Here is a 25,345-nt window from a genome sequence, read left to right on the forward strand (position 1 = left end):
TCTGCTTCTTAAGTGAAGTCTTGGAAGCTAACATTTTTCTATGCTAGCAGTCAGGGCTTTGCTTTCATGTTCAAGGTCAAATTCCCATTTCACCCTGTGAAACTCATTTGTCCTCTCAGCACTTAGAGAGATATATTTTAATTCAGGTTGCGTGGCCAGATTTTCAAATGGCATTTTACTAAAAGTGTTGAATTAAAACAGTGACTAGAGCTACAGGGGTGTCCAGTTTTATTGTAGGCCTAGATGTCCTCCTTGGTTTTACTTCTATGGAGAGTGTATTTGCTGCTGCTCCATTTATACAGGAAGTGACAGAATGGGGTTGTAATGCCACTGCTGGTGGTACAGGGATTTGGAAGCTGCTCCCAGAGATATTGTGCCTCAGGCAGGCACAGAGTCTCAAAGTGCCAGGGGAACACAGGACAGAGTGACCCCTGCTGCCACCCTTGAAAGTGTGCAGTGTGTACCCCACAACATGGGATCTAGCTCCTCCCATCCCACTCCTTTGGAAAAGCTAGTGCTGCCAGTGGTACAAGCAATCATTATGCTCACAAGGCCAAATTCAGAGGGAAGGTGTAAGTTATATCCCCTACACTCAGTTAGACTCCACTGGACCTGCTTACACCCACTTGGCAGGTGGGTATAAGTGTAAAGAAGTCACCCTAAGGGAGTCTAAGATGATGTAACATCGATGTTGTTGAAACCAGAAGAAGAGGAACATTACATCAGTTTGGACTTCCTCTAGACTTACTCTGAATTTGGCACAGAGAGTGCAAAGTTGCAATTGTGACAAGTCTGTGCACAATACTGCAAGTGTTGGTGTAGGAGGGGGCTTCCTGCACATTCTTCCACTGGTTTGCTCGTCTGCACAGAGCTAGTGACAATTTATCCATAAAATACCTTCACTAGGTATAGTGTCTGTCATGTGAAGAGCTGTGTGCTTTATAAATGTGCATGAGTGAATCCTCACAGCACCTCTGGGAGGTGGGTACTATTGCCATTTTACAGATGGGAAAATGGAGGGACAGAGAGATTAGTTGCTCATCAGGTCAGTGCCAGAGGCATGAATAGAATCCATGTCACCTGATTACTGGTGCTGTGGTTTAAACCATGATATCGCCTCTTTCGGGCAACTAATGCTCATGACATGTTACAGTTTGACTAAAAGCAAGCTAAGACATGAATAATGACTCTGTAGTGACAGATATGCAATACACAAGATATCATTGAATCATAGAAATATAGGACTGGAAGGGATCTCAATAGGTCACCTAGTCCAGTCCCCTGCACTGGGCAGGACTAAGTATTAACTAAATCATCCCTGACAGTTGTTTGTCCAACCTGTTCTTAAAAACTTCTAGTAACAGAGATTCCACAACCTCCTTAGGCAATTTGTTCCATTGCTTAACTACCCTTAAAGTTAGGAAGTTTTTCTTAATGTCTAACCTAAATCTTCCTTGCTGCAATTTTAAGCTCATAACTTCTTGTCCTGTTCTCTGTGGGTAAGAACAATTTTATCATCCTCCTCTTTATAACAACCTTTTACTTGAATACAGTTATGTCCCCTCCCCTCAGACTTCTCTTTCCCAGACTAAACAAATCCAATTGTTTTAATCTTTCCTCATTTTCTAGACCTTTCATCACTTTTGTTGCTCCCCTTTGGCTTTTCTCCAATTTTTCCACATCTTTCCTGAAATGTGGTTCCCAGAACTGGCCACACTACTCTAGTTGAGGCTTTATCAGTGCTTAGTAGAGTTAGAGTAAAGAAGAATTACTTCTCATGTCTTGCTAATAAACACTTTTGCTAATAAATCTCAGAATGATGTTCACTTTTTTGGCAACAGTATTACTTTGTTGACTCATATTTAGTTTGTGATCTACTATAACCCCCAGATCACTTTCCACAGTACTCCTTCCTAGACGGTCATTTCCCGTTATGTATTTGTGCAATTGACTATTCCTACCTAAGTATAGTACTTTGCATTTGCCCTTATTGAATTCCATCTTATTGAATCCAGACCTTTGCTCCTGTTTGTCAAGATCATTTGGAATTCTAATCCTGTCTTCTAAAGGGCCTGCAGTCCCTCCCAGATTGGTATAACCCACAAACTTTATGTGTGTATTCTCTATGCCATTATCCAAATCATTTATAAAGATATTGACTAGAACTGGATCCAGCACAGATCTCAGTGGGACATCACTCAGTATGCCCTTTGAGCTTGACTGTGAACCATTGATAACTACTTTCTGAATATAGTTTTCCAACCAGTTGTGCACATATATTATGGTAGGTTCATCTAGGGTATATCACTATAGTTTGCTTATGAGAAGGTCATGTGAGACAGTATCAAAAGTCTTACGAAAGGCAAGATATATCACATTTCCAGCTTCCCCCATCTGCAAGGCTTGTTACCCTATCAAAGCAGGATATTAGATTGGTTTGTTCCTGAGAAATCCATTTTTATGGTTATTTATCATTGTATTATCTTCTAGGTGCTTACAAATTCTTTGTTTGATTATTTGCTCCATTATCTTTCTGTGTACTGAAGTAAAGCTGACTGATCTATAATTCCCCAGGTTGTCCTTATTCCACTTTTTATAGACCGGTACTATATTTGCTTTTTTCCACTCCTGTGGGATCTCTCCTGTCCTCCATGAGTTCTCAAAGATAATTGCTAATAGGTCAGAGATCTCTTCAACCAGTTCCTTAAGTATTCTAGGATGTATTTCATCAGGTCCTGCCAACTTGAAGACATCTAAATTGTCTAAGTAATTCTTAACTTGTTCTTGCCCTATTTTAGCCAGAGATCCTACCCCACTTACATGTTCATTATGTTAGTTGTCTGATCACTGCTAACCTTTTTGGTGAAAACTGAAACAAAAAAGGCATTTAACACTTCGGCCATTGCTACATTTTCTTTATTGTCTTTTCCCCCTCATTGAGTAATAGGCCTACTCTGTCCTTGGTCTTCAACTTGCTTCTAATAATCTGTAAAATGTTTTCTTGTTATTCTTTTAATCTCAATTTGTGTCTTGCCCTTTCTAATTTTGTCCCTGCATGCTAGTGTTGTTGGTTTATCTTCATCCTTCGTAATTTGACATAGTTTCCACTTTTTGTAGGACTCTTTTTTGAGTTTCAGATGATTGAAGATCTTCTGATTAAGCCAAAGTGATCTTGATACTACTTCCTATATTTTCTGTGCATTGGGATAGTTTGCTCTTATGCCCTTAATAATCTCTCTTTAAAACACTGCCAATTCTTGTGATCTCTTTTTTCCCCATAGGCTTGCTTCCCACAGGATTTTACCTACAATTCTCTGAGTTTGTTAAAGACTGCCGTCTTGAAGTCCATTATCTTTATTCTGTTGTTTTCCCTCCTGCCATTCCTTAGAATCATGAACTCTGATTTTGTGATTGAAATCAGTGGGGAGTTTCAACAGAAATATGCCCTCCTAGTATAGATCCTTTATTAAATAGGAAAAGGGAGTAGATAACATGAGATTCCCTCGGAAGATGGAATACTACACCAAATATAGACTAAAAGACCTTAGTCTCTCCTCAGCCTTTCCAGACTGCAGTGCCACCACTACACTAGACCGATGCGTTTTTTCCTGAGTAATATGTGAAAAAGAGGAATAAGTAAAACCCAGACCTAGACCAGGGAAAGGACACAAGGAACTCATCACACTTGTACTTCTATGCAGGGACCAGCCAAAGGCTTGCGGAGAAGCTCCTGGCTAACTCACCCAAAAGTGCTAGAGATAGTTGGGAGGCACACTGACCCTCCCAAAGAGAGGATAGAGCTGCCAATCTGGCATGTGCTTCCTGGGAGAGCCCAGGAAGAATTGGTCAGCCACAATTCCACCCGTGGGCTCCAGCAGCAGCACACCCATATGCAGCTCCTAGTGGGCCTGAGTAAGGGTCCCAAGGTTTAGCCTTATATTTTCAAGTAACCAATTTGATTCCCCTCCCCCCACATAAAAATCAATACACTTTTCACTACATAACAAACATAGCCAGTCACTGGGTCTGCGATTTCCATTACTGGTTTGAAAGGGTTTCAGTTGCACAGCATTTCTTTATCTGGTTAACACTCCTTGCACTCTCTCATTATCACCTCAGACCAACCACCTACGATAATCCTCAACCTGCCATCCTGTAGGCCTTCCTTCATGATGATTGGCTAGTTGCAATAATTACAAGAGGCATATAACTGGTGAGGCGTGAACAGTAATGGCAGGAGGCATCTGAGCCTCTGGCGAGAGAAACACTCAACTACAGCTGACACCTGATCCAAATGGGCAGAATATTTTCAGATTCATGGAATCGGAGGGAAAAAATCCTTATGTTTTAACGAAACATAGCAATCTAGGGTATAAACAGTTAAAACAAACAGTGCTGCTGCAGGTTGAGCTTAGTTTCAGATGCTACTTGCAATTCAAAAAAAAAACCAACAACATAGGGTTAAGGCTTTGAATTTCATGCTCTCATCCTGAACAAATTGGCCATAGTAATGGAACAAATCTTTTATGCTGTAATCCAGAGATCCCCAAAGTGTAGGGCACACCACATATGAGGGCATGGAGGACTGTCCTGGGGAGGACGGTGCGGCAGAGCATGGGCCAGCCCCCTTCCCACTCCCAGCTCTGCTCTGTTGCGGCCCTGGCTCCTGGCCCTGTGTGTGCCTAGCCCCATCCTCAACCTCTGCCTCCACTCCATTCCCAGCCCAGGACAGATGCTGAGGGCAAGGCCATGAACAGATCTGCACCTGACCACAGGCCCAATTGCCGGCCCCCACCACAACCCAGCTACAGCTCCACTCCTGCCCCCAGCCGTGGCCCTGTTCCCAGCCCCAGACCTACCCCCAGCTGCGGCCCCAACTTCAGCCCCCTTACCCCTTTCCATATTGCCTCTCCCAGCCATGGCCTCGCTCCTGGCCCCAGCTCTGGGGGAGGGGAGGGCACAGAGAGGGGTAAGGGGGGGGTACAACCCTCAAAAGTTTGGGGACCACTGCTCTAATGACATCATACCTTTAGTTTCAATTGTGTTTTGTAAGCAGTGTGCTGGAAAATTTGTTACTGACTGATACATCTGTACTTATGTTTTTTCCAAAAGGAGTGCAAATAAATAGAGAGATCATTTTAAGGAACACTTAGCACTTTCACCTTTAATTTGTTCGTTCACAGTAGTGGGTGACAATCCCACCCATCCAAAGATTTTTAAGGGAGTACATGGGGTTTTAGGCATGTAACTCCAAGTGAAGTTAACAGGAGACATGCAACTAAACTGCACATGCCACTGAAAATGATTTAGGAGCCTATTTTTCTTAGGTCTCTTTAGTAGGGCCTATCAAGAAAGTTCTCAGTAGTGGTTTGTCCCTAAAATAGCAATAGCATTAGCTAATATATGTCTCATTGAGGTACTGAAATCTCAAAAATCTGGTTATTCCTCTAAATCTTTGTGGTCCGATGCTGAAGTGGGGCAGAAGGGTCATGGGCCTGCATTCTCCCCACCTTGTGTGTGTGTGTGTGGATGTGCCTCCTGAAGGCACATGGAGTCTAGTTGGATTCTGTATGGTCACAGATTTCCACCCACACGGATTCACTTGGATTCTGGTGTCCTCAAGGCATGTTGGGGAGGACCTCACTCCAGCAGTAGACGTCATTGCAACTATGCGAGAAAAATACTGTCTGACATGAGTAAGGCTACGTCTTCACTGGGGGGGGGGGAATCAATTTAAGATACGCAAATTCAGCTACGTGAATAGCGTAGCTGAATTCGACGTATCCGAGCCGACTTACCCCGCTGTGAGGACAGCAGCAAATCGACCGCCGTGGCTCCCCTATCGACGGTGCTTACTCCTACCTGTGCTGGTGGAGTACAAGCGTTGATTCGGGGATCGATTGTCGCGTCCCGATGAGACGCGATAATTCGATCCCCAAGAGATCGATTTCTACTCGCCGATCCAGGCGGGTAGTGAAGACGTAGCCTAAGAGTATCAGAAACTGGCTGTATATGAGCTGTGCATCCACTCCCACTAATCCTCCTCTCCAAAGGATGTCTCTCTCTCCCCCTCTACTAGGAAAGTTGATTCAGGCGTACTGTGTTTTGGCTGTGCTCTGACTAGGTTTCCTGTGATCAACCCTTTATCCTCTGTGTTTTTTGCTCATTAGGGAAGTAGTTGTAGTGTTATCCAAATCTCAACTTTACTGTACATCTCAAATATTGTCAGCTGTAAATATTTTTCAGGTACTGAATCCTTTCACCACGTACAATACTTAATATTCATAGTTATGTGTTAAAAATGAACATCCAGATCCCAGATTCTTTGCCTAAGGATGGGCTATCTAAATAGCTCAGTATGCTACTGTCTTTCAGGAATATTGTTTGTACAGCACCTAGCACAACGGGGTCCTGGTACATGACCAAGGCTCCTAAGAGCTACTGTAATACAAATAAATATATAATAATAAAAATAAATAATGTCAGAGACCAGGAGCTAATATGATATCTGTTTCCCCGATTGGTCCATAGGCAAATAATATTTCAGGTCTTACCAGCTAAGCTTAAGACATTAGCGTTCTACCCAGTCCAACAGGGTTTTATTAATTTTGAAATATAAAGGGCCAGATCCAACTTCCATTAAGCCAACAGTCGTGGGGGTTTGGTTTGGTTTGGTTTTGTTTCCATTGACTTAATGGGAGCTGGATTTGGTCATGGACATTAGACTTCTTAAAAAGTTAAATGGGGAGGTTTTTTCGCTTTATACAGTGCTTAGAGGATTTGATCCAGCACCCACTGAAGGCAATAGCAAAGTCCCCCTTCGGTGGTGGAAGATCAAGCCTATAAAGCACTTTGTGTGAAGGGCATTATGGGATCGATTCCACAAAGTGCTGAACTCCCTGGACTCCATCCATGCTCAACTTTATACATGTGAGTACTACCACTGAAGTCAGTGGAATTATTCACATGCTTAAAATTAAGCACATGCTTACCTTCTCTGCTGAACTGGAGGCAGAGTGCTCAGCACTTCACAGGATCAAGCTGTGCAGGACAGCTGTATACTATTTCCAAAAGTAAGGCATATTGACAGCAATGTAAGGCATATTGACAGCACTTATTTGGATGTATGTCAGATAAGCAACGTCTTTGACCTACCAACGGGCCCCGGAATATCCTCATTTACAGAGGCACAAACTCCAGCACCGTGTAGCACAAAAAGGGGTGGGGTACCTTGAATTAATATTATTGAAATATTACATCAGCATCCAGAGACCTCAGTCAGATTGGGATCCCCCTTGTGCTATACCGGAAATGGAATATGGGAAAGGAGAGAAGTAAGGAAACCAAGGGGCAACTAGTTAGGACAGGGTCCCCTGCCAGTTGAACTTCTCTCTAGTTTTAACACTGGGTTGTTGCTCTGACAGCCTCACAGTGGCTATATTCTGCTTTTGCATATCTTGATCGGTCTCTCTCAACTCACAGTGACACTGTTTTATCATTGAAATATTTTCTTTATAGACCTGTACTGAGTACTGACAGGGCTTTCCCCTTCCCACCCATCACAATGTCATCTCCATAGAACTGCATTGACACTATCTTTACATTGCCTTGACATTGTTTAGACACTTATGAAAACTTCATCATTATATTAAGCCCCTCTGTAGCAAATGGTGAAGGCAGCGTTGCCAGGAAATGTAAAAGTACTATGGAAACAGTAAAATAACTGCAAGGAATTATGACACTGAAAATAACATCTGACAAATTTCTAGTAGGTGTTACAAACCGTAATTAAATAAAAAACACTTCTCATGGTTGGCAAAAATGCATTTTAAAGAGGAATCAATTTATTATTATTATTACTTTGTAGCTGTGAGTCAAGGTTCAGTAAAACTGGTGCATGGATGTGTTAATTACACCTCTATGCGCCCTCTGGCAATGTTTCCTCTATTGCCCTCACGCAGAGGAGCTGCTTTCACTCCTAGCCAGGAACTCCTATAGGAGATCAGCACGCTAGAATGTTGGAAGGGGTTGAATCAGTGAACTTGTCAACCATTGGGCTACACTCTCTTCCAAGAATTCAAACTTGAATTCCTTTTAGGAGCACGTTAAATTAGCTGGAGGCTCATCCTGATATTATTGGGGATTATTTCCTATTTGGTAGTAAAACTGAATTTCATTTTAATGAGAGCAAATGAAAAGGAAGTGGCTTTGAACTTGGAAGCAGCTAGTAGTCCTTTGGCACTCAGACTAATGCAAGGCCACTGCATTTAAGAAGGTAGAGCCACCAAAGGCAATGGGCAAAAGCATAGTGTAGTGAATGCAGTGAATTCAGTAAATGTAAAGTGAGGCAGCTAGAGAGAGACAAAAGATAGCAAACTAGACTTTGAATGGCATTTTACTCAAGGAAAAAGGAGGAAAAGGACCAAAGGAAAATACTAAGTAATAACCTGAAAGAAGGAGCTCAGGATTGGGTGGCAGCTGCAGCTCTACATATGCAAATTATTGCATACTTTCCTTGATTTGTTAATGGTTAGAATACACTTAGGGCCAGATTGACTTCAATAGGAATTGCTGAGAAGACACAATCAGAATTGTGTGGATAAAAACCCTTAGAGTGCTACAGTGAGCACTGAGTATAGATAAAGACCTTGATATTTTGGACAATATACAACAGGCATCATTTGAGGCCTGGATGGACTTTCTAATGATAAAAACTGGATATATATTTGTCTTGTGATAAGGCAACTAGGGATGATGGCGATCTTATTGTAGATTTTTAGTATCTTTGAGATGGGTTTAAGCCAGGGAGTTTGGATATAGGGCCAGTTGCTATCTGAATTTCAGGATTACTCAGATTCAGTGTTCTGTTTTAGCCCATTGTAGATACTGGTTCTGGATAAAAGCCTTCATCAAATTCAGGAGAAAGGGCTTAGGTGCTGGTATTTCAATGTGGGCACAACTCCAGAAAAGACATCTTTCTGACTCCTGGGCTGGCAGTATTATATCTAGTCATGATTAGAGCTTAAAGTACAGTTCTACTGTGGAAAAGTGATTGTACATATGGCATTGTGGGGGTCCATGTTTAGCATTACTCACTGTTAATCAGATCCAGTTCTCTCAGCTTACAGGTGAAACTACAGGGGTGTTTTTAAGTCAGTTCTGAAAACTCACCCTGGGATTCAAGTGTTCCCCCCTGCCCCCTCAAACAGTGCCACTAATAAAGCTTCTGTAGGCAGAATAGTGCCCTTATAGTGACACTTGTGTTATGCTATACAAAGCACACAGGATCCTTTATAGGAGAAGGCAAATACGCAGCATTTATTGAAAATACAACCGTTAGCATATGCTTTTTAGTTACACACACACACACACACACACACACACACACACACACAGAGTCCTGCCAGTTGATGTTTATAGTTACCAGTCTGTTGTAGCTCGAGTCAATCTAATGGCCAGTTAGATTGAGCACGAGTGTGGAGCTGGGCTCTTGTCAGTCACGATCCGATGCTCTGAGGTTTTGCAGGACTGAACCCAGAGTTCCATTGCAAAACACCCCAGCTTTATAGTTATAAATTCCCATTTGAGTCCAGGCATTTTGCAATGTCATCCTGTAATCATTAGTCTTTAAGTGGTGTTATCATTTGATGGTTATTGTCCGGCTTCCCATTGTTATCTTCTATTTGTTGTCTCGCCTTCGGGGGTGCCTGCCTCACCTCTGAGGTCGTCAGTGCTGCTAACATGTTTGGCATTGGATACAATGAATGTTTTCTGATTGTCTCCTGGTCTTTCCAAGTCTCTCACTTTGTCTTGACCATCTGGACATTTGTGATGGCTTTCACACCTTATCTTTTCCTGATGCATGCATTCCTCATTCACACAAACAATCTCTTACAGAAGCCTTCAAAAGTATACAGAGAGCACTATTGTATATTCAGCAGAATACATTGTAAATCAAGCCTTGCTAAATCTTATAACTAAAACAATTCACATTGGGGCTTCAGGCTCTCAACATTCCTCTAATGTCCTTAACATAGATACAATACAAGATCCTGTCTCTTACTTACTAAAACCTTAAAACAAAGAAATGTATATTTAACTTTATTCACCATTTATGGTGAAGCACTGGAATGCGTTACCTAGGGAGGTGGTGGAGTCTCCTTCTTTGGAGGTTTTTAAGGCCCGGCTTGACAAAGCCCTGGCTGGGATGATTTAGTTGGGAATTGGTCCTGCTTTGAGCAGGGGGTTGGACTAGATGACCTCCTGAGGTCCCTTCCAACCCTGATATTCTATAATTCTATGAACTAGAGTGCCTAATTTGTAATACGTATAGGAAACCACAGTAGACATTATAACTTATCCTAAAACAAAGGGTGACCATAATCAGTCAGAAGGATTGTTCTGGTCTGTTATTCCTTTCTGCTATTCAAAAAGGGTGGCTGACAGGATGAAATCAAATCATACATTTGATTCTTATGGAACATTATAAAATCCTGCTCCTACACTTGTGCAACCCCATTAACCTTTATTGGGTGTGCACAGGAATGACTGGGGATTAAAAGGGCACAGTTCTATTGATGAGGCACAAAACTGATTAGAATCTAGCTCATTCTGTCTCAGAGATGATTCTGCATATGCACATGCGGCTGATCTGGTGAGTAGTGAGGGATCAGCCTTACAATTGCTTTTCAGAGTCCTGCCACACTTTTAAGATCTGCCAGATTTTGGCCAGGAAGAGCTTTGTCTCTCAAAATGTTATTCTTGTAGTAGAAATGTAAAGCTAGGGTTTGAAATGCACACCGAGATTTTTCTGAGGTGGAGTATAATAAGGTGCCATTTAATACACCCTCCAGCCTGCTTGTGGTACTGCCTACATGCTCAGTACAGCTCAGAAGGGGAGGCAGCCATACGTTTGCTCGGCTGGTCTCCAGTGTAAATTAGAGTATCCTCAGGGCTACTCTATTTTACACCAGCTGCCAATGGCTCCACAGGGCCACTGAGGTTACCCAGACCCAGCCCTATTTCTTGGCCCTATCCCCTGCACCAAAAGCCGGGAGAAAGGGTACCACAGGAGCTCTACATTACCTGGGGATTCCCTTATGCAGGGGGAAATCTCAAGTGGCCATTTAAATGAGCTTTAGGGCTTGTTTGGGACACCAGGGAAATGCAAAGCACTCTTAATATACTGGGAGATCTAGCTTCACATCTTCATACAACAGGCCCCCTTTTCCAGTCTGCTTTATTAAGTACAGTACATGCTATTGCTAGGGAACCGTGCTCCCACACAAATGAAATGTGGACATGAACTCTGCCAGTCGCTATACCCTACTAAGCACTGCACGGGTGCATGTGATGCTGGGATGGAATTAGGTTGCTGGGATTTATATATGACTTTTGCAGATAAAACCTACTGTTTAATCTGTTCATCTACTTTAGATAATTCATTAAGGAAACCTCTAGCAGCCAGATACCAAGGTAGACTTTATTAGCCCACTCTCTTCACCTGAAATAGTCACAAAGAAACCCTGGACTGGAGTATTACAAGGGCTGTTTTGTGTAGGTTACATATATAGACACACATGAAACCCCGGTGTAAAGTAAAGTAATCAGATGATAAGGACTATTATAATGGTTTTATCTTGTATGCCATGTCTCCGCTCCAGGCCCAACTTCAATCCTGGGTCTATGCCCAATGGAAGACAGAGCAGACCTGGATGCACAGCCCTAGCCGCAGTAAATCCACCTGCGGTGGAATCTGGCTGCACCTTCTCCATTGCTGCAGGGGCTATCACTGCATAGAAAGAATGCAGCTAGGAGATGTCCTGTTTCAGTTCACCCACTGAGCAGGGATGCCCTCCCCCACCAAAATCCCGTGGACAGGCAGACAGAAGCAATGCTACCTAACCTACATTTAACTTCGGGTATAGACTGATTAGCTGGTTCAGGGTTGTGTAATTTACTGCTGTTCCAGCTTGGTGAATTTAACTTCTATCATAAATTTCTTAGATGTTTTAGGGCACTGGGAACCAACTGAAAGGTCTGAGATCTCTTATATCTGCCCCAAGAGCCAAATTCTGTACTCTGGTAATCCAACACAACTCCCAGTGACTTTCCTGGAATTTTGCACTGGGGGACAATAGAATTTTTCTCTGTGCTTGGCAGGATGAATCGAGGGCAGTGTCCCCCATGATAATGAAAAAACTATTGATAGACCAATAAATCTGGCAGTTCCTGCATTTAGCTACGGCATGTATATCTTGGATTTCGGGATCAGAGAAGAGTTAGCAAATTTCTCTTATGTCATAAAACCACTTAAGAGGGATACAGTATTCTTAACCAGCAAATGCAACTTTTATTGAGACCAGTGGGAACTGTGCGTAGAGTGAGGGCAAGTTGAGGACTTTAGGGAAAAAAATCTGGGAAGAAGGGGACTGTGAGAAGTAACTGTTTTGGGGAGGAAATCTCTATTAGTGCCATACTGTGCTATCCTTGCTTCTGCTTAAAACTAGATGTCATTATATGTTCCTAGCAAATTACTACAAAGATATTATACTCCTTAGAGTCACAAATATGTAGTAAGTAAATTCTTAATTTTATATTTCATTGTATTAGTTTTTTTCCCTCAGTAAAGATAATGGTGCTAATCAGAGATTGTAATTAGATATATGCCTTAATTACTTGTATTCAGTACAGATGGGCAATCCTGCCAAACATCTGCAAATATTTTTTCAAAATCTGAAAAATTACCATTTGGCTATGTCCATAATCCTTTTGTGTTTACTTTCTATGAATGTTTGAGCAAAGGAAATTTTTGATAGAAGTGCTTGGTGAAACAGTGCAATTTAAGCAAATATTGAAGAATACTTACAGGATATGAATTCTGAATTATTAAAAAATGAAATATTTATGCTGGCAACCTGAGCCTAAGGTTTGTCTACACGAACACTCAGTTCATGGCAAGTTGGGTGTAAATCTACCTTGCACTAGCCTGCCGCATCCTAAGTGTCCATGTGGACCCTGCTGCTGCACACTAAAAGAATTCCCTAGCGCACCCCACTTTGAAACAGGAGTGGATTAGAGGGCCCACATGGACAATTAGTGCATGGCAGGCTAGTGCAGGATAGATTCATTTCAGCTTGCTGTTAACTAAGTATTCATGTAGACGAGTCCTAAGGCTTAAGCTCATCCATTAAGGAAACAAACATACCATGTGACCTATGTGTCCAATCAAAACTAACCAACACATTTCTGACTTTGAATGTCAGCTTGTAGCGGGGTGGTCACCCGCTCTGGCCTAAAAGGGCTTAAGAGCCCAGGAGAGGGCTGTGGCTGGGAGCAAGCAGTTCCCAGGCTGATTGGGGGAAGCAGGCTCAGCTGTGGCCACACCCCAATCAGGGCTCAGCTGGCCCTTATAAGAGGGCCAGGAGCACAGACAGTCTCTCTCTTTGCCTTCAGAGAGAGAGAGAGAGGGAGAGAGAGGGAGAGGGAGGAGCCTGGCTGCTGGGAAGCTCAGGGTGCCTAGAGTGAGGCAGGGCTGGGGAGCTCCAGGCTGGCAACTCCACAGGCTGCAGGGCCTTGTCCAAGGCCCCATAGAGGCACTGGGTTGCAGAGAGAGGCAGCAGGTCCAGACCCAACCTTGACTATGATGAGTGGCTGACACTGCAGTCTGCCCCAGGGCGCGGGGGTGAGTTGGTGACTGGCAGTAGCCTATGACTGAGGTGGGGATAGGAGGTGGGGGTTCCCTGGGGAGGGGAGACCCCTGAGACGGAGGGGTGTACTGCCAGGGGTCAGCACCCCAGATAAAGGGGCACTGGAATCCAGGGAGGGACACGGGGCCCAAGCGGCAGTGGGACACTGGCCTGCAGCGGGCGCTCCAAGGCTGGAAACAAGCTAATTCCCTGAGAGGCCAGCGGGAGGCGCCGCAGGGGTGAGTCCGCACACTTACACAGCTACTTAAAACACAGACTCAGGCTAGGTCAGAAGGATCCATCATGATCTAGTCTGACCCCTTGCAGGGCACAGAACCTTGCCGACCCACTCCTGTAATAGGCCTATGACCTCTGGCTGAGTTACTGAAGTCCTCAAATCATGATTTAAAGACTTCGAGTTACAAAGAATCCACCATTCATACTAGTTTAATCCTGCAAGTGACCCATGTCCCATGCTGCAGAGGAAGGCGAAACCCCCCCAGGCTCTTTGCCAATCTGATCTGGGGGAAAACTCTAAACGTGTGGGTAAGAGCCACCAGCCAGACACCTGGGAAAGAATTCTCTGTAGTAACTCAGAGCCCTTCCCATCTAGTATCCCATCACCAACCATTTGAGCTATTTGCTGCTAGCAGTTGCAGATTTCTTACAACAGCATGTAGCCAGTCTCATCATACTGTCCTCTCCATAAACTTATCAAGCTCAGTCTTGAAGCCAGTTAGGCTATTTTGCCCCCACTGCTCCCCTTGGAAGGCTGTTCCAGAACTTTACTCCTCTGACGGTCAAAAACCTTTGTCTAATTTCAAGCTTAAACTTGTTGATGGCCAGTTTATATCCATTTGTTCTTATATCCACATTGGTGCTTAACTTAAATAACTCTTTTCCCTCCCTGATATTTATCCCACTGATGTATTTATAGAGAGCAATCATATCTCCCGTCAGCACTCTTTTGGTTAGGCGAAACAAGCCAAGCTCTGAGTCTCAAACTGAACATGCACGCTCTACAGACCTAGAATATTTGTTGAAGGTATTCAGTGACTAATTTCAAAAACTGAAGAGAGAGAAAAATCATAAGCTGTTCATGGACAATTTGAAAAAAGAAACAAAATTAATCTAAAACTATTAGCACTGATATAAACTCCCATTCACCACGGGGGAGGGAAGAGGAAGAAAACTTGAAGTGCAGCAGTTAGAAAACATCAGACCAAGCCATTTTTCTGGTATGCTAGTAGAAGGGAGCTAAAGGACACATTTAGGACCCGATCTTGTACTTACTCTCCATACAAACTTCAGTCAGAACCAAAATTTCCTCTTTCAAAGTACTAAAATTAAAAATATATTAGTTACACCAAAATGAATACAATTAAAATATTTGTTATTTGAATGTCATGATCATGGTCATGTTTGGTATTTATGAATAATCAGTTCCTTAAAAATATCAATACCAAGCAGTCATGAAAATACACCTATACTGAAACTGTTAAATCAAATAGTTTGTTCCTTGTAACTGTGAACACAGTGTCTTAGGAGTACAGTAACAGAATGCCTAGTTTCGTTCAAGGCTACCTATAATAATTAATTATCCCAAGATCAAAGGAAATGTGATCCCTGGAAAAAATTGCTTTTGAGAATCCTAAAGTAGTGGGAATTAGTTCTAAATCTATTCTTCAGCCTTTCAGCACTGCATGCTACGCCCTTTGGGACTGTAAAACATGCCATGTCATGAAAAAGATCTCCCTGAAAAAGGCTCTAGGTTAGATGCAGTCACTGGGTATTTAAAAGACATTACTAGCAGATCTTTTTTAAAGCTTTTTCTGACTGGACCTACTGTGCAGCCCAGATAAATCTGATTTTCACGCACTGCAAGTTAATCAAAACAGGGTGAGGATGCTTCCTTCTTATGTACTTTGTATTGCTAGGTCCTGGATTGGTACTACTGTGGCAGAATGACCCTATCCCCAGCTGAGGAAACCCTTCTGGCTCCTCAGTGGTGAATGGCTCCAAGGATCTGTTTACACAGGGACCTGTAAAACTTTGGGAAGGGAGCAAGGAGGTTGTTAGGGAGGATGCAAATGTTGGGGAAGCTAAGGGAAAGAAACAGAATATATAACAGGGAGAGAAATGAGGCCATTAAATGAGAGGGAAAAACAAAAGTACCAAGAGGAGGAAGTGAGAGGGGAAAGAAGTTGCTCCAAGTCAGGACAGAGGCAAGGAGGTGGGAGCAGATGAGAGTTCTGCTTTCTTTCAAAGAAGTGGGGGCATGATTCTGAGCCCCCTGAGATCAATGGAAAGACTCCCATAGGCTTTGGATTACACCCTAGAAGGGTGGGTGCGGGGGGAAGCTTGGATAAATAGAATGGGAGATAAGACAAGGCGGGAGGGAAGAGAGAATTTAAAAGGGAAAGAGGAGGAGAGGAGAAATCAAATCTCTGGTGTGACCGGACTGAAGTCAGTGGGGGTACCCCAGGGATGAATTAGAGAAGAGGGAGCATGGTATGTAAACAGGGAAAGAAAAAGCAAGAAATGGCATTAACTATATTGCTAGGGAAATGTTTGTTCACTCCTGGTTTTAAATTTTATAATGTTTCCTTGGCAGAAATCCTGCAGCTCTGTAATTTTTGTGGCGCATGGGCTTGCTGGCAGGATTTGAATCTGCATCTTGGATAACACTGCTGTTTGCCATATACTGCAGAAATGCCATGGCAGCAGACAATTTTTCTCTAAAATGCATCATTTCATATTATACTGCTTGAAACAATTTTCTTTTTAATAAGAGTTTCTCTAATAAGAGGGGCTTATTACTCAAAGCCTTCTCTGAGTCAGGCATCAGTGCATGTCCTGATGTTGGTCAATGGTCTGTTTTGAATTTGCTTCCACAATGTAGCATTTTACTCCCATTATGGAGGAGGGTATCCCTTACTTCTCTGAATTCCTCTGGGCTAAATTCCCTCACCCAGAACCCCATGGGAAAAACCTGCAGGAAGGGAGTGAGGGGAGAGGAAGACTCATGGACTCCCCTCATGGAACCTTCCTGCTACTGTCCCTTGGGTGTGAGAAGGTAATGGAGGCCTGGATTTCAAAGCCCATGCCTCCTCTAACACCAGAAACCCTCCCTGAGCCATCCTGCTGAGATGCCTGCTGGCTTCACTGTCAGCAGAAATCCAGACACAGAACAGGGGACAGTGATGCAGGACCACCTCACTCCATTCCCTCCCCTTCCCTGAAATTTGTAAAGCCTTTTTGATATGAAGCACCTATGGGTGGGTTTGGGCAAAGAAGAGGGGGAAGAGAAGACGCCACACAGATGACTCTCCTCTTTCTGCCTGGAAAGGGGAATTTCCAGGGGTAGATCTCCTGAAGACCGTCTGTGCAGAAGTACAGACATGATGACTTAGTCTGTACAAAGTTCTGAGGATGTAAACCACTATGGAAGTGCTAGATATTAATATCTAAAAAAGTCTATCCCCTTTCCTGTGTCTGACAAATATAGGACTTACAATTTCAAGGTTTAATTGCAAGCTGTCACCCAAGAAAATTAACTCCATCCCTATTCTGTTGCATGGAATAAGAAGTAAAAGGTAAAAAATCTCAATGGCAGAATCCTGCACCAGACTCTGAGCCAGGTATGGTCAAGAGAGATTTCATGGCGAGAGGAGCTGCCTTTTGTGAGGGCATGGCCTTGGTATAATGAATTATAGAAGAGTCTCTGGCACCACAAAGACATATGGAGCTTAGAAAAATACTGAACACTTCAGGCATGTCTACACTACACAGTGGAACCCAGGCTTGTGGACTCTGTTTCCAAACCCACATTTGAGCAGCGTACAGCATGTGATTTCCACTTCCTGTAGGTCATCTTTGCCAGGTGGTGCAGAGCGTGGCTGTGATCAGAACCCTATCCTCATACTGCCTGTCCTCAATGCAGTTGATAGTGTTAGATTAGCACTATGCCTATAGCCTCATCATGATTGTAACCAATCCAGTACAGCAGCATGAGAGAAGGGCAGGGGGATGGAATGCGCCTTGCACCCATTTCCCCTTCCCCCTGCTTATCCATGCAGGGCCAGCCACAGTCTGGCACAATTTATAGAAAACAGGCCTCTCCCAAGCTATTTTTTAATCCCAGTTTGCAGTTAGCTACTTCAGAAAACAGTTTCCAGGTAAATTCCAGGACCTCTAAGTAAATCATGGAAAGAGTCTGTCATGCTGACTTCACATACCAGAACAAAACTTGTCTACACAGGTTTTCCACCAAGCCACTTTGGAAAAAATTGCAGAGAAGAGGGGGTTTCACAAGGTTTTTCTGTATACTATGTGATCCTTAGCCCCATTTAAGCCTCTTTCATCTGATGCATGTGGCAGCTATATCACAATATACTAAATTTCCAGAAAAAAAATAATACAATTCAGCCACAGGGCTGAACATTTTAAAAAGGATGGAAGAGACAGGAGAAGCAGCAGCCTGACTTTGACATGGAGAAGATGTTTGTTTAGAATAAAACTGAAATTGTGTCAGAAAAGGACAATGTATTCAGTGAGCCTGCAGGGACAGCCTGCACCCTGGTGGCTTTATATATCAGTTGCTATTCCATAAAAATCAGGGCATTAGTTACAAAAAGTTGAGCCTGATCCTGCCTCCATTTTGCTTTCTTAAGAAAAGTGAACAAAATAGTTTTCAACTCAATGCAATAACCAGCTGTGTCATTGACCCCTATGTGTTCTGAAGCTTTCCCTCCCAACTTCCCCCCCCCCCTCGCCACTTCCTCAACATCAACACATGGCTTCACATCTATAATGTTTGAAACAAGACATTCAAGTATTTTCCCAGACTTCAAAAATGGAGCCCAGAAAGCTGGAAAAATTAATAAAGCAATGTCCCACCCATACAGTAGAATGGCCCAAAGGCCAAGGAGACTTGAGAGGATGCATTTTTACAGTTTTCAAAGTGAGCAGAAAGACAACATTTGGATCCAAACTGTATTTTGAACACCCCAAAACATTAGTTTCGATCTCTTTCTTTCATGATGCCTTAAAGAAACAAAACTTTTTGTTAAAGGTGTCCCTTTGTCAGGCTATTTTAAAGATCAGTCACTTTGAAATTGCCCCTTAGATCCACAGCATAATAGATTATAGGTTGGGATCAACTACCTCAGGGGTAGGTAACCTATGGCACGCGTGCCGAAGGCAGCACGCGAGCTGATTTTCAATGGCGCTCACACTGCCTGGGTCCTGGCCACCGGTCCAGGGGGCTCTGCATTTTAATTTAATTTTAAATTAAGCTTCTTAAATATTTTAAAAACCTTATTTACTTTACATACAACAATAGTTTAGTTATGTATTATAGACTTATAGAAAGAGACCTTCTAAAAATGGCACGCGAAACCTTAAATTAGAGTGAATAAATGAAGACTTGGCACACCACTTCTGAAAGGTTGCTGACCCCTGAACTACCTATTTATCAACAACTCCACCGTGCATGAATCTCATGCTCTGTTATCTTGTGCTTAAAACAGAACCACCGTTTACTTTAATTAAATTAATAAGATCTTAACTGGGGAACTAGGTTAAAAGGTCTCAATTAGGGTTACCATACGTCCGGATTTTCCCGGACATGTCCGGCTTTTTGGTCCTCAAAGCCCCGTCCGGGAGGAAATTCCAAAAACCCGGACATGTCCAGGAAAATAGGGAGGGGTTGTGGGGCTTGGGTCTGGGCTGGAGCTACTGGGGCCGGAGCCAGAGCCGCTGGGGCCGGAGCCAGAGCCGCTGGGGCCGGCGGTGCTCAGCTGCCGGCCAGGGCCGGGGCCGCTCGACCGGAACCGGGGCCCGAGCCGAGCCGGGCTGGAGCCGCTGGGACTGGGGCTGGGGGTGCTCGGCTGCCGCCCGGCGCTGCTTGGCCAGGGCTGGGGCTGGAGCCGAGCCAGGCCGGAGCCGCTGGGGCCGGGGCTGGAGCCGCTGGGGCCGCTCGGCCGGGGCCGGTGCGCTCGGCCGGAACCGGGACTGGCGCCCCAGGGCCTGAGCCGAGCCGGGTCGGAGACGCTGGGGCCAGAGCCTCTTGGCCGGGGCCGGCCGCCAGAGGGAGCCGCTCGGCCCGGGGGGCCGGACTGGGTGGCCTCCTCGCGCCCCCCCCGCCACCGCCCCAGCTTACCTGCTGCCTGCCTGTCTGTTTCAGGCTTCCCGTGAACATTTGATTCGTGGGAAGCAGGGGAGGGGGAGGAGCATGGGGCGGAGCGTTCAGGGGAGGGGGCGGAGTTGGGGCGGGGCTGGGGGTGAGGAAGGGGCTGGGCCGGGGCCCCATGGAGTGTTAAAATATGGTAACCCTATCTCAATACAGAACTAGATTCCTATCTACACTCTAATCAAGCCTTAAAAGCCGAGAATGTATATTTATATTATTGCTCTACAAATGTGCAACATAGATTACCCAATTTTTATTTATTTATTTATATTTTTAAAGGAAACAAAGGTCAAAACCAAACCACTGGATTTTTTTGTTTTGTTTTTAGATCAAAACAATTTAGCAAATCTGATGGGAATTCATGAAATGTTTTAGTTGAACAGAATCTGTTGGATGAAACTAGTTTCATCTGAACAACATCCCCCAGCCCTACATGGCATTGTTTCTCCCTGTCCAGCAGCCAGCACAGCTGGGAACACTAATTACACCCTGGCAAAAGGTATGTGGCAGCAGCAAGACACCAACTGCCTTCTACCATGCTTTAAAAGCCCTCTTGAGCCCACTGGTGCAAAACAAATGAAAGCAAAAAATGGAAGCGGAAGAGGAAGTGCCAGAAGAAAGCAGTGACACTTTAGGAGGTTTGTGTTATTGTGCACTAGCTTGCAAGATAGTCCATGAGTTAATGAGCAGCACCATTGCCTCCTGTGCTCCTTAATGGGGAGGGGAAGCTGCTGAGGGTGTGTGATGCCAACTTAGTGCCTTTGAGCAAACACACCACATTGTGACTTGATAGGTAATCAGTGTGTGGTTGTTTTGTAGGAACACCTGTCATATTGTCAGTGTGTTTAGTATAATCGGTAGCTGCTGCTGTTGTAAGGTGTTCATAGGAAGAGGTAGGCTGGGATTGCACAAAGATAAAACGGTAGCAAAAGAAAACAATGGAAAACAGTAACAGCCTTCATTTTCAGGGAGCAGTGTCACATTAGCATGTGCTTTCAGGGCTCATGGAAGATTAATGAAATGAAGGCACCCATTTAATAGCCAATTCTGTAATTTGAATCACAAATATCTTTGATCTTCAAGTGTTTCCTAAACAACATTTTCAAATTATAATATTTTTCAGTAGTTACTGATACGCTAATATGCCTTGCATAGTGCTTCTGCTGCAGTAAATATGTTGTTAATTTAGTTTCTTTGTTTCTGCCGATACAAGTACATTTGAAAACAAAATTAGCCTTTTCTATGGAAATTGAATGTTTTGAATAACTGACTTTATTTTGGTGGTGCTGGTTACTATGGCAATAATCTTGATTCAAGATTTAAACCTGCAAGTGGTTTCTATAACAACATGATAGGATGCTTTGGAAACCCAACTGAAGTAAACACATTCAAGAGACCCTTAATCTTAACTCTTTTATGACCACACTGTTAGTATCTTCCTAGGGCTCACTGGCATGTGCTTGCTTGTTTGACAGAAGCATGTTTAGACCTTCTAAAGTACAGTACTTAGTTTCATTTTGGAAATAAGTAAACATCAGGTATTAAATCTAAATTGTGCACAGGATCTGGACCAAGAAAGTCACGTCTTAGGGAATGGCTGAAGTATGGGGAAGAAGGGATGGCATTTCTATGGCTCTCATCAGGTCCCTGAGTGCTGGTCTGGTCTTCAGAAGAAACAGAGCGGCAATGTAATTAAACTGTTCATTGTATTAAATGATGGAACACAGCTGGGAAAGGAGGAATGGGACACAGATAGAAATGGGAGAGAGCACGATGGAGAGAATAGTAGTTGTGAGAGCTATATTAATTAGGAGAACTTGAGCGGGACTGAGGGAAGGTAGACGTTGGACCCCAGACAATGCTAGTGGATGAAGTTGTGTTGGTGGTGCCTTGTATCTCTTGAGGTATTCCATTCCATCAGTACACGTTCCTATGGCTTTATTGGTGTTGTATCTATTCCCTTGGCATGCTTTCCTCCCCCCATGTGCTGATCTAATCATAACATCCCTTCCTTCAAATTCATGATAAAGATGTCTGAGACAACTCAATCCCTCTCTATCTGTTCTCCGTATTATGCATCTGTGTTCACATGTTTATGGGTGCTTCCTTAAGTACCAACCAGTGCCATCCCAAGATTTAATGCATATGCACAGTCAGAGCCTTCTAGGGCTGTCTTTTCCAGCGAGTCACGGCATATTTATGAACCACATCTTTTCACTGGTACATTGGAGGTAAACTGAGATGTCTAGGTGTACCATAGCTAAGCACTTTGAGCAATGCAGACATATTGGCCTGGTCTACACTACGATTTTAGGTCGAATTTAGCAGCATTACCTTGATTTAAGCCTGGACCCGTCCACATGACAAAGCCCTTTTTTCCGACTTAAAGGGCTCTTTAAATCGATTTCTTTAATCCACCTCCGACGAGGGGATTAGCGCTGAAACCGGCCTTTCCGGGTCGGATTTGGGGTAGTGTGGACGCAATTCGACGGTATTGGCCTCCGGGAGCTATCCCAGAGTGCTCCATTGTGACCGCTCTGGACAGCACTCTCAACTCAGATGCACTGGCCAGGTAGACAGGAAAAGGCCCGCGAAATATTGAATTTCCTGTTTGCCCAGCATGGTGGAGAGCACAGGTGAACACGCAGAGCTCATCAGCACAGGTAACCATGACGGAGTCCCAGGATCGCAAAAGAGCTCCAGCATGGACCGAACGGGAGGTACGGGATCTGCTTGCCATATGGGGAGATGAATCAGTGCTAGCTGAACTCCGTTGCAGTAAACGAAATGCCAAAACATTAGAAAAAGTCTCAAAGGGCATGAAGGACAGAGGCCATAACAGGGACGCACAGCAGTGCCGCGTGAAAATTAAGGAGCGAAGGCAAGCCTACCACAAAACCAGAGAGGCAAACGGAAGGTCCAGGGCAGAGCCGCAGACATGCCGCTTCTACGCTGAGCTGCATGCCATGCTAGGGGGTGCAGCCACCACTACCCCAACCCTGTGCTTTGACTCCATCAATGGAGAATCACGAAACACGGAAGCATGTTTTGGGGATGATGAAGATGATGATGAAGACATTGAAGATAGCTACAGAAAGGAAGCAGAGAAACCAATTTCCCCAACAGCCAGGATACGTTTTTCACCCTGGACCTGGAACCAGTAACCCCCGAATCCACCCAAGGCGTGCTCCCAGACTCTGAGGGCACACAAGGCACCTCTGGTGAGTGTACCTTTGTAAATATTACACATGGTTTAAAAGCAAGCGTGTTTAATGATTAATTTGCCCTGGCATTCGCGGCCAGTACAGCTACTGGAAAAGTCTGTTAATGTGTATGGGGATGGAGTGGAAATCCTCCAGGGACATCTTCAGAAAGCTCTCCTTGATGTACTCCCAAAGCCTTTGCAAAAGGTTTCTGGGGAGGGCAGCCTTATTCCGTCCTCCATGGTAGGACACTTTACCACGCCAGGCCAGTAGCATGTAGTCTGGAATCATTGCATAACAAAGCATGACAGCGTATGGTCCCGGTGTTTGCTGGCATGCAGACAACATCCATTCCTTATCTCTCTTTCTAATCCTCAGGAGAGTGATATCATGCATGGTCACCTGGTTGAAATAGGGTGATTTTATTAAGGGGACGTTCAGAGGTGCCCGTTCCTGCTCTGCTGAACAGAAATGTTCCCCGCTGTTAGCCACGCGGTGGGGGGGAGGGGTGAAGTGATCATCCCAGAGAATTGGTGGGGGGGAAGGGACGAAGGTTAGTTGGGTTTGTGCTGCACGTTAACCCGGAAACTGCAGCCCCTCCTTTTAAATTGCAAACCCATTTTAAATGGCCAACCCAACGGCCGCTTGGTATTGGAAATGAGGGTGTTCCTGTTTGAAATGATTCCCACATGTTATGAAGGTTAAAAAAGCCAAAAGACTGTGGCTTACCATGGCTGCCTGCAAGCCGAATTCTGTTGCCTGGCACTGCGTGAGTGATCTCTCACACCAAACTGGCAGGCCCTCAATATAAGAGGAAAAATGCGACCTTGAAACGAAAGCACATGTGCTGTGTAATGTGAACAGCAAGATTGAACATGAAAGAGTGTACCCATTGTTCTCTAAAATGTGTCTTTTTAACTACCACCTCTCCCTTCTCCTCCACCAGCTGCAAATGTTTCTCCTTCACAGAGGCTAGTGAAGATTAGAAGGCAAAAAAGGCGCACTCGGGATGACATGTTCTCGGAGCTCCAGATGTCCTCCCACGCTGACAGAGCACAGCAGAATGCATGGAGGCAGACAATGTCAGAGTGCAGAAAAGCACAATATGAACGCGAGGAGAGGTGGCGGGCTGAATCGCGGGATGAAGAGAGGAAGTGGCGGGCTGAAGAGGATAGGTGGCGTCAGCTTGCTGACAGAAGGCAAGAGTCGATGCTCCGGCTGCTGGAGCATCAAACTGATATGCTCCAGCATATGGTTGAGCTGCAGGAAAGGCAGCAGGAGCACAGACCGCCGCTACAGCCCCTGTGTAACCAACAGCCCTCCTCCCCAAGTTCCATTGCCCCCTCACCCAGACGCCCAAGGACGCGGTGGGGGCCTCTGGCCACCCAGCCACTCCACCCCAGAGGATTGCCCAAGCAACAGAAGGCTGGCCTTCAATAAGTTTTAAAGTACAGTGTGTCCCTGTCCTTCCCTCCTCCTCCACCACACCCAGTGCTTCCCTCCTCCTCCACCCCTCCCGGGCTACCTAGGCAGTTATCCCCCTATTTGTGTGATGACTTAATAAAGAATGCATGAATGTGAAATAACAATGACTTTATTGCCTCTGCAAGTGGTGATCGAAGGGGGGAGGGGTGGATGGTTAGCTTACAGGGAAGTAGAGTGAACCGGGGGGGGGGAGGCAGGGGGTTCATCAAGGAGAAACAAACAGAACTTTCACACCGTAGCCTGGCCAGTCATGAAACTGGTTTTCAAAGCTTCTCTGATGCGCACCGCACTCTGTTGTGCTCTTCTATCCGCCCTGGTGTCTGGCTGCGCATAATCAGCGGCCAGGCGATTTGCCTCAACCTCCCACCCAGCCATAAATGTCTCCCCCTTACTCTCACAGATATTGTGGAGCGCACAGCAAGCAGTGATAACAATGGGAATATTGGTTTTGCTGAGGTCTATCAGAGTCAGTAAACTGCGCCAGCGCACTTTTAAAAGTCCAAATGCACATTCTACCACCATTCTGCACTTGCTCAGCCTATAGTTGAACAGGTCCTGACTACTGTCCAGGCTGCCTGTGTACGGCTTCATGAGACATGGCATTAAGGGGTAGGCTGGGTCCCCAAGGATAACTATAGGCATTTCAACATCCCCAACGGTTATTTTCTGGTCTGGGAAGAAAGTCCCTTCCTGCAGCTTTTGAAACAGACCAGAGTTCCTGAAGACGCGAGCATCATGTACCTTTCCCGGCCATCCCACGTTGATGTTAGTGAAAC

The 25,345-nt window shown here is 44.6% G+C and overlaps 1 protein-coding gene across 1 annotated transcript in view; it reads left to right on the top strand.

Annotated features, from left to right (window-relative positions):
- The window catches only part of LOC113407347 (protein crumbs homolog 1-like), a 203,212-nt gene that overhangs the window by 46,640 nt on the left and 131,227 nt on the right, over positions 1–25,345 (top strand). The gene's annotated exons all lie outside the window — the stretch shown is intronic.

The sequence above is a fragment of the Terrapene carolina genome, unplaced genomic scaffold, assembly GCF_002925995.2.
Source record: "Terrapene carolina triunguis isolate 2854851 unplaced genomic scaffold, T_m_triunguis-2.0 Scaffold211, whole genome shotgun sequence".
NCBI classification, from domain to species: domain Eukaryota; kingdom Metazoa; phylum Chordata; order Testudines; family Emydidae; genus Terrapene; species Terrapene triunguis.